The sequence below is a fragment of the Megascapheus bottae genome, chromosome 13 (genome assembly GCF_031878675.1).
Source record: "Megascapheus bottae isolate mThoBot1 chromosome 13, mThoBot2.hap1, whole genome shotgun sequence".
Lineage (NCBI taxonomy): Eukaryota > Metazoa > Chordata > Mammalia > Rodentia > Geomyidae > Megascapheus > Megascapheus bottae.
Window position 1 is genome coordinate 24926581 of NC_143521.1, and position 11427 is coordinate 24938007.

The window sequence follows — 11427 nt, forward strand, 5'->3', positions numbered from 1 at the left end:
CCTTTTTTAATATTACACTTTTACCTCAGGTTTAATGTATTTTCAACTGAAAGATACAGAAAGGCTTTACATTGTGCTTCATATTTCAAGTAAATTTTATTATTAATTTGTGATTAATAGTCCTACTTTGCACAGTAAATAATTTGAAAAAATATATGGTGAGAACAAACCTCTGAAGTACTCAAAGTATAATTTTGTTGGGATTATACATCCTAAGAAAGTAGGCTCCAACTCTAAATACCAAATTCCATATGCAGAAATAGAAGAACCAGTTTCAAATGCACAGGCTGTAAAAATGGCACCTGAGAATTTCATCATTGTCATGATATTTTTATCATGTGCCCCTATTTAATAATATTTCATTGAAGGCTCATTACTCCTTCTGTGATTAACAGTGGTAATCCTCATAGTACTGGCACATGTTCTTAATTAAAAACTGAGAGATGTTGTAAAAATGTAGATGTTTCTTTGTTGCAGGATCAAAATTAAAACATGGTGCAAATTCTTTATATATTTAAGTTGGGGATACTTCAACTACTTTCTCCCAAGAACAGATACTTATATATTTATAATACAAAGCAGGATAGTAACTGTAAAATAAACCTTAAAGCTCAATAGTTAGTTTAGATATATAATCATGCACGTTTGTACAATTAATTGTGCTTAGAAGCTTGAATGTGGTTTCTACTCCTTTCAATCCCAAAATGAAGATAAGCAGCAAAATTCTAGCAAGATGATAGCTGTTAATTTGTAAATAGTCTATTATTATCTATTACTTTCTATTAGCAATGTCATTATGCTCATTTTGTACTTAGTCACACTGATTTAAAGATGGCTTTGTAAATGGATTAAATGTTTCTTTAATTTCTGGACAGCATTCACCGGGAATTTAAAAAACATAGTATATCCTGCACATAAAACAAAATTTTACATCATTGGTTATTATCTAAATTGAAATGTATTATCTAAAATAGGGGTTTAATGTTTCAGCTATACTTTTTAAGATATGGAAAAATTAAAATAGGAAAAGAATTTATGTCCAATACACTTATGTAATATATCAGTGCCAATCCTACATATATGTGTATTTGTATGTATGTATATATTTAAACAAAGAACTCTCTCATTGGACACCAGTTTTCATAATATTCTATGTGCCATTTAAAATTTTCAGTCAAAAACATGTTTTATTGTAAATATTAAAATAAAACTCACTTATATGAACACAGAAATATTATTACTTCTTCTATTATCCAACTTCCATCCCTAGGAAAATGTATGCTAATTATTAGCTGAATGCAGAAGTAACCCACTTAATAGACACTGGGATAAAAGAAGCTCAATCTCAAGTCTAACAAAAATAATATCAAAATGCACAAAGCATTATATGAAAAACTTTAGTTGATTTACTTAATTTATTGTTTTTTGTTTGTTCTTTATTTTATTATATTATTTGTTTGTTTTAAAACATAACTCTATATCCCAGGCCAGTTTAAATCAACAGTTGTTCTGGCCATATCTTCTGAGACCTATGTTTACTAGAATATGTCATTATTACATTATTTTAATAACACAGCAGCTAATAATTCTCATTTGGTAGCATTTTTATTACTTTTATACTAAAATCTACATTGTCCATAAAAGTTTCTATTTTTGTTTACATGTGTACTTATATTTATTTTTATTTATTTCCATAGATGAGATCAACCTGGAAGCAATAGATTGGCTGTTTGGAAGCTAATAGATACTTTCAATTTTTTTGCCAGTCCTGGGCTTGAGCTCAGGGCCTGACCACTGTCCTTGGACTTTCTCAAGGCTAGAGCTCTGCCACTTTAGCCATAGTACCACTCCCGGCTTTTTTCTATGTACATGGTATGGAGGAATCGAACCCAGGTCTTTGTGCATGCTAGGCAAGCAGTCTACCACTAGGCCAAACTCCTGGCCCCACTTTGATACAATATTTTTGAAAGTACTAGGGCAATCTACATTTCTTCCAAAATTGCTTTACAACCTCCATTTTTACATATATAATACAACAGAAAAACTAGATAATTTGACTACGCTTTTTAAAAACTTGAGTTTGTGCTACTTATACATACTGGAATTCTATGCTGCCCTCAGAGAGAATGGCATCACCCCATTTGTAAGGAAAACGAAAGATGTGGAAAAAATCATATTAAGTGAAATAAGCCAGACCCAAAGGAACATAGGCTCAATAGTTTCCCTCATTTATAATATTTAGTACACATCTAGGACTTTCCTAGCAGAGGATTACAATAGTGCAAAACCTGGTACATAAGGTCATATAGGATGAGACTAAATGAAAGGATCTCCAGGATATAGAAACAAGAGCTTTACCTTGAATGATTGTTGTTCTTAATGTACTGTTATTTCTCTTCTTATTGTTGCCCTTTGGTTAATCTTATATTGGTACTGTACCTGACTTTGTTACCTGGTATATTGTATATACATTTATAAGTTCATTTGAAATAGGAAAGGGAAGGGAGGATAGCAAGATTATTGGGAGGGGTTTGGGGGATGGAAATGGGGACAATAATATAAGAAGTGTTATCACTGTCTGAGAAGTAATGCACCTACAATCTGGCAGATGTAACTATAACCCCTTTATACAAAAACTCAATAATAAAAAATAAAATGAAAAAACCTTGGATTTGTATCATAGCATAGAATTTAGTCTGGTTATGAATTAGAAGTACTTTTAGTAGCATGCCCAAATAAGTTGTACATTTTACATGGGATTTTGTTGCATAATTTAAATTTTGTCTAGATGTTGAGAATTTTATATTATAGTTAAGTTTGTAGGAAAATGAAGGAGACCAAAGTAGAATAATTTTAATCAGTATCTAGTAAGGACTCTTGAAAAGGAATGCAAGTTTATATGAAAAGATCTATAATGGATATGGAGAATAGAGGATAAAATGTCAATCTATGTAATCTCATCCTGCAGTTGGATATGTGTCATTAAGGACAGATGGTATTTAGAACAAATAAGTGGGGTTTTGTCTTTTATAATGGAGACTTGTTGGTGAGTTTGGATAGATTAATGCCAAAAGCAGCTCTGCTGATGCCAATTATTGGATAAAATGATGCCTCCTGTGGAGTGGTTTTCATCATTTTTCTTTAAAATACTACTAGAGGGTTTCCCAATTACAACAAAAATCAGCTTGATTTTAATTATAGAACTTCGGACAGGAAAATTTAGACAGAGGTCATTTAATTTATAATTAGAAGATAATTGTACTTGACATTACGTTGAAGTCAATAAGGGTGATTAGTCACATTAAAATGACATTAAAACCTTTTAATTTTAAAGCTATAAATTACAAACTTGAATAATTTGAACATTTATTTTTTATGGGCCAAACACATATTACATATGGTGAAAATTTTATGAAGTTTCAACCTAATGGAAGTATAATAATACGATCTCAATTTCTTTTTACTGCATACAAGAAACTTAACAGATTTGTTTCTTGATAATATAGTAGAATGTTATTGAACCATATTTTTTGTTTCAGTTGTGGGGTTATTGAACCACTTTCAAGGATGCCAAAATGACAGATATATGGTAAAATCTATGTCTGTTAAATGAAGTTGTCAATTTGATATTCTTCCTGCATCCAGAATTAATGCACCTTTAAAATAACAATTTAAATGAATAGAATTATCATTAGCTGGTATGATTATGACATTTCTAGGTGTGCTGTTTGTTTTAGCAGAGTGGGTCATCACAAATTCTAATTAAAATAACTGAAACACTATTTAAAACAAGAGCAGTGGCAAAGACTGAATCTGTTTTTGAAACTGAAAAAAAAAAAAAAAAAACGCCATGAAGACACCAGCATCTTCATATAAATTTCTGGTACAAATAAAGGCAAAATCATAGTATGGAGATTACTAAATGTGGTATATACACAAAATGGCATTCTGTGCTTCCATGAGAAAAAAATGACATTACCCTATTCATAAGGAAATAGAAAGACATGGGAAAAAAAATCATATTATGTGAAGTGAACCATATGAAAAGAAATATAGGCTCCATGGTTTCCCTCAATTGTAATACTTAATATATTTGTAGCATAGTCCTGGGAGAGGATCACAATATCTCAATAGTATGTGTAACCATATGAAATGCTGCTAGTCAAAATACACTCTAAGATACAGGAAAAAAAAGATTTGTTGCTGTTGTTGATGTTGTTGAATTTAATGTACTGTATGAAGCTCTTTCTTCTTCCCCACTATCCTTTGGCTTGTCCCCTCTGGTCACTGTTTTTGATTCTTATATTCTGTGTCTTGTATATATTTTCATATGATTTTGTGAAGAGAGGGAAATAACAAAATGGTGAAACAAAGACAAAAGGTGGATCAATGTAACAGTGATAATTCACAAGACACGACGTTATAAATGAACTTAACAACTTGGAAATGGGGTTAGTGGTAGAAGAGGAAGAGTGGTAGAAAAATGAATGAGGGGTAACAATGTTCAACAAGAAATGTACTCGTTACCTTAATTATGTAGCTGCAATCCAACTGTACATCACCCTTTCAAATAAATAAATAGGAAAAATGAATTTCAATTCTACTAGTGATTCAGTGTCAGAGGAATTAAGTTTGAATACATTGCTTGGAATAATTTTTCAGCAATATTTACTAATAGATTTGAAAGTTATGCTGAGAACTACAGAAGCCTAGTGAAGTTTGTCTATGATTTTTCCAAGATGTGACAGAATTTAACCCTCCACTTCCTTACCCTCATACCCACTGACTCCCAAACATACTGTTTTTTTAACTTGGAAGAATACGAAAGCATAATTTCTAAGTAAAACTGATAAACTTGATGTCAAAGTGTTTCAGGTAATTAAAGTTAAATTATATATATCACTGAATGTGCGAACAAAAGTATTTTAATTATATCTTCATTTATAGTTTAAGTGGAGCTTGTATAAAACGTGATTATATAAGCATGATAAAATATGAAGTCTTCAAAAAGAAATGCCGAAGGCTATTTATAAATGTCAAGGAACTTACTTTGCTTAGGTATTGTGATTTTCATTCTTAACATGTAACACTCAGATATTACAATAAGTGTTCTAAGAGCTTGTATTAGTCTACCAAAGTAAAAGAAGTAAGCAAAGCAACCACATAGAAGAAATTGCCCTTTCTCTTGAAAGTTAGAACCCAGAAAGTGAATATACCACTTTTTCTCAACCCATTAGCTAAAATTTGTTTCCATAGCTACCTGTTGAAAAAGACTAGAAATATATTTTGAAGATGATTGGAAAAGTGGTAAGTAGAGCCATATAGCAAGTTAGTATTCTTTTTTCTTTCTTTCTACCCTCGGGTTGGGCAAACAGGAAAAAACAATGACATGAGACTATATTTCCAAGTTAACTTATTTGGTTCCAGAAAATCTCCTTAACTGTCTAAAATTTATGTCATTATTCACAAAATAAATAAAACAATTTACTTTGTAGCATTATCACAGAAATTAAATAACTTACTACTTGTAAATACCTTAAATGATTGCCTAAAACATTACTGACCACATCGTTATTGGAAAAAGTGAACAAATGCAAAGTATATTTCGGGGCCAGGAGTTTGGCCTAGTGGTAGAGTGCTTGCCTAGCGTGCACAAATACCTAGGTTCGATTCTTCAGTACCACATACATAGAAAAAAAACAGAGTGGTGCTGAGGCTCAAGTGGCAGAGCTTTAGCCTTGAGAAAGTCCAAGGACAGTGCTCAGGCCCTGAGCTCAAGCCCAACAATGGCCAAAAAAAAAAAAAAAGTATATTTAGTTGGTAGTTATTTGACTTCAGGACATGAAATATATCCTTTCAATCGCTTCTTGCTTTCATGGTCTCTGCTGAGAAATCTGGGGTTATTCTGATTGATTTGCCTTTGTAGGTGATTGTCCTCTTCTCCCTGGCTGCTTTTAGGATCCTTTCTTTGGTCTCTATGGATCCTGTTGGGATTATAATGTGGCGGTGGGATGTCCTTTTCTGGTCAGGTCTGTTTGGGATTCTAAAAGCTTCTTGTATCTGGGTGGGCCTGTCCTTCTGGATATTTGGGAAGTTCTCTGAGATGATTCCCTGAAATATATTTCCAATACCATTGACCTCTTTCTCCAGACTCTCCTCAATACCAATTAGCCTTAAAATAGGCTTCCTAATTGTATTTGGACCTCCTGGAGCATTCTCTCACATTTCCTAGAGTTGGTTTGACTCATTTTCTGTTCTTTCTCTATAACAACTAAATTATCTTCAACCCTGGAGATTCTCTCTTCTACATTATCTAACCTGCTATCAAAGCTATCTTCCTTGCTTCTGATTGCTCATTTTTGATGCCTTGCATCTCTTCTTTTAGACCATGTATGTATTTCTTTAACTCCTTGATTTCCATTTGAGTAGTTAGCTCAGCAGCTTTACTCTCTTTGGACATTTGTTGGAGTTCAGTCACCTTTTTGTTTGTGGATTGTATGAATTCGTCCATTTTTCTTTGAAAACCCTTTATTATGGCCTCCTTTATGACTTCCCCTTTTTCACATATCACCTTGTTTATGGTTTCTTCTTGTTTAGCTATGGCTTCCCCCCTCATCTCTTTCTTTATGTTTTCACACTTTTCATTAATGATGTTTATTAACTGCATTTGTATAGCACTTGGAAGACTCTAGATTTGCCACTGATTGCTCCATTGACTGTTTATATTGGGTGGGAGATGCTATTCCTTGATTTGACATTTTTCTTGAGTTTCTTGTTCTGCTCCTTTGAAAATGGGAGCAAGATTAATACTAAACAAGATTATAATTTTTCAGATATAACCAACCTAGACCTTTTTAGGTGGCTGACAATAGATGTTCACATTTTTAGACTGGTAATATCACTCTCTCTTTCCTTTTGTGCACTTACATACAGATCTAATACAACCACAGGTTATAGATTTATGACCAAGACAATAAGCCCCTCAATCCAATCTCTATTAGTTACATCACTGTTTACCATAGCAAAGATATGGAACCAACCTAGATGTCCCTCAGTTGATGAGTGGATCAACAAGATGTGGTATTTGTACACAATGGAATTCTATGCTGCTGTCAGAAAGAATGACATCGCCCCATTTGTTAGGAAATGGAAAGGCTTAGAAAAAATCATATTAAGTGAAGTAAGCCAGACTCAAAGGAACATAGGCTCAATAGTTTCTCTCATTTGTCATAATCAGTAGAAACCTTGGTCTCTCCTAACAGAGATTTGTAATAGAGCAAAACCTAGATACATAGGGCCATACATTATGACGCTAAACAAAAGGACCTCTAGGATATAGAAACAAAAGCCATATAATGAGTGATTGTTGTCATTAATGTTCTATGTTATCTCTCATCTCTTTTGCTGTCCCTTGGTTATCTCATATTTTTACAGTATCTCACTTTGTTATCTGATATATTGGATATATTTGTATTTGGTTATTTGAAATTGGATAGGGAAGGGGGAAAACATGATGAGGGGTGGGGGTGGGGAGAGGGAAATGGGGACCAAGACATGAGAAAGGGTATTAATATATGTGAACTAATGCATCTTCTCTCTGGGGAATATAATGTAACCCTTCTATTAATTACAATAAAATATATGAAAAAAGAAAAGTATATTTAGTTATTTGTCGTATTGTCTTATTTACAATGTACCTGGAATCATAGATAACTTCATGTTGTTCTTGAAATGTTTATATACAATCCAATTGCATATAAACACAAAAACACACACACACATCTGAATAAATAAATCTTGGTGGGGGGAATTCAAGCTAGTAAACTAAGAGATTTTTCATTCCCAAATACTTGCCTCCACTAAATGAACAGCATCAGAAAACAAAGTAAAACAAAGGACCAAATGTTGGATTGCATACTACAGTTTTGACTTTTAGAAAATGCGTTCAAAACAAGTCTTAGCTATTTAGAAAGTGCATTAAATTTTCTCTTCAACAAATAAATCAATAAAAGACAAATAAGTTAAATAAAGAGAACTGAAAAGAGACCAGTGTGATTCAACTCAGAACCCGAGAGAAATTCGGAATATTTCAGCTATGTTTGTTAGTGACCAACTGTATCATCCCACCTACGTGCTCCCCATGTTGAATTTTCCCACATGTGACCTATGAGAATATTTTTATGGTCTGAATGTCTTTCCCTCAATTTTATGTGTTGCAACACAACAATCAATGTGACCATATCAAGACATGAGGCTTTGGAGAGGTGAATTAGCCATGTGTAGGAAGTCCTCAAGAATGAGATTTCCAACCTTTACCAAAGTGGTGCAAAGTAGCTGTTTACACCTGTTTCTGTAAAGGCTCAGAAGAAGCCTCACTTATGAAGCTTTCATCTCACATTTTGATCTTCTGGCAATGTACATTACTTTAGTTTAGTCTTACTTTTTTTCCTACACTGGAGATTGAACCTAGGGCTCATAATCTCTAAAACAAAGGTATCACCACTTTATTCCTACTCCCAGAACTGTCTTATTGAGATAAAGTACTCCTAAATTTGTCCAAGGCTGATTTTCCCATCTCTGTATGCCTCCTGGGTAACTGAAACTGTCAGTATGCACCTTGATACTTGTGAATCTGCCAGGAATTTAAGAAAGAGGGGATGGGATTGATTGGAAATAGAATTGCCTCGGGGAAAGGCTAATTAATATCAGGAGTCAAATAAGTACAAAGGACACACACTCCTAGAATTTTGATGGAGCAAAGCAAGTAAATAAAGAAGAAAAATTTATATGACTAAGGAAAACTTTTGTTTTTACTTTCTGTCATAGTAAACATGCATAGATATGCAACATATGCAACATTTGCATACAAATACATTTCATATGCTTATACTTCATAAAACGTATGTAGCAATTCGTGAAAGAGGGTGAGGTAGGTCATGTGTTAACAACAATATCAAGGTTTCATGTTCCATAAAGAATTTATGTTGAAGTAAAAAGTAATGAGTGAAAAACAACTTAATGAAATAATTTTATATACTGTATTAGAGAATATGCTCATTGCTAAACTCTCAATTTTAGTTTGAATATTTCACTATTGAAATTTTGGATTATTTCACACAAATTAAACAGAACACAATGATTCTATCAAAACTATTAGATACAGTATTCTTTTAGGCATCATTTGGCTTCTTCAAGTGCTAAGTAGATTTTACTGTCATAATTTTAATATGGTAGAAACGTTCTCACTGGAAAATGGTTATCAAACTATTACAAGTAACAATCATTTATTCTCTTTCAAGAGACATTTTTAAAAATAATAGACTTGGGGATTGCCTTGAAACACTCAGAAATAGTTCATATAAAGTTTCTCAAGAGATATATTTTATGTTCTTTGGAATCTTTTGAGTCTAAGGAAAATGAATGTGTGAACCAAGTGTCTATAAACCTTATCAGTTGCAAGATGTAAGTAACGTCAGCCTACTTTTAAAACTCAGGTGAAGGTGTAAAAATGGATCCCTGTCAATGTTAACAGTGAAAACAGTAATGTCTTGCTGCTGTAGAGCTTTCAGAAAGCTGTCAAAGCACATTTATGACAAAAGAGACACAGCCCAAAGGTCAAAACAAAAGAGAAGCAGAAGCCTTGAAATCAAATGCTGTCAGTTTGAAACAAATAGAAGATTTTACAGAAATGGTCACATCAACGATAGTTGAAATTTTGAGTCAAGCTTAGTTGATTAAATATTAAAAGAAGGAAATATCAGGTATAAGTAATTCACCTTCTTTTCACACTCATTCTAGCTCCTAACCAGAGGATGGGGTTGTCTGCTCAGCTTCCAAGGACTAGATGTGAGATAAGCCTTCCTTTAAATTACAAATGAACCATGTAGTTTATATAAAGAGAGGGTTATGTTGTTTGGCCCCAGAGAAATACCACCTCCCAGGCAAAGGGCATGACTAAATTCCTAAAGACAGAGGAAGGACTTGGATGACAGCTTACTAGTCTGTCAGTCCTGGCTTGAAACGGGAAAGTAGCAAATTTCCTGTGACCCTGACCCTGGATCTGACAGCATTTGAGGGTCAGACAATACTATAATGGTAGAAGCCATTGCCTAGCCTTCATGTGCCATGTCTGTCTCCTGGCTTCCGTACTCAACATAGTGTTCCACTTCAGCTCTCCATCAGGGTTGATCTGGTTTGTTGGTAACGTTTTTATGCTCCTTCTTTTCTCTCCTGCTCTCACACTCAGTTTTTGAACAGTGTTAAGTGTATTCCTGGGGCAGCAGGTCTTTGGGACAAAAGTCTACCTGTGGTCTCCAATTCAACCTCTTAAATGTGTCTTCTCTGAATTTTACTGTCTGAATTCATCATACAATAATGTCAATTACCAATGAGATTGAGAATCAGGCCACAAATTTCTTGGCTTTCATTTGTACCAGACATAAATGCTCCATTTTTTCAAGCATAGGAACATCGGGGGGATCCAGAGCTGGTCCTTTGCAAGATCTTGGTGGTAAGGCAGTGCAGCTACTGGAAAAGCACAGAGCATTCACCACATGCAACCTGGTATGTTGGCAAGTGTTTCAGGGTTTTAATGATCTTTTCTGTGTGATCAGCTAATTCATGTGATTGACATGGGATTCCATATTCAAGGACTTAAAAAAGAGAGGCAAGCAGTTATTTTTTGAAATAGTGTTGTTTATGAAACAGGATTTGATAAGAATCCTACTTTTGTATTCAGCATACAAATGCATGGATATTCTTCTATTACATACATAGCAATAGTTGTCATACATGTCATGTATAGTTTTAGGTAAAGAGAGAAAGTATAAGTATTGTATCTTTCTTTTACTAATATTCAATTTAAAATTTTTAAAAATATGTAGTCTGAGTAAAATATTTCCCAAAGAAACTGCATTATATTAAGGTAAAACAAATTAAAAATAAATTTTCCAGATAGTAGCATCTGCCTAAAATCATAACTACCCATGAAAGAGGCATAGTAAATCAAGGCTGGCCCTAGGGTAAAGAAAAAAAAAACTATATTGAGGCCCTATCTCAAGAACAAGGAATATGTGCATATTCATGCCTGCGGTTTCAGACACTCAAAGGCATCAATCTGAAGATCACAATCAGTTCAAGAAAAACCTGAGATTCTACTTAAAAACAAGTCAAATGAAAAGGGGATAGATATTCGCCCAAGTTGTAGAATGTTCACTTAGAAACTACAAGGCCCTAGCTAGCAAATTAACTAAAAAGCCTACAGAGTGGGAGAAGATCTTCACTAACCATACAACAGACAAAGGCTTCATATCTAAAATATATTAACAGTTCAAAAAATTGAATCACCCCAAAACTAATCTCCAAAGAAACAACCAACCCATTAAAAGATGGGCCAAAGACTTAAAGAGTCTTCTGTGAAGAAGAAAT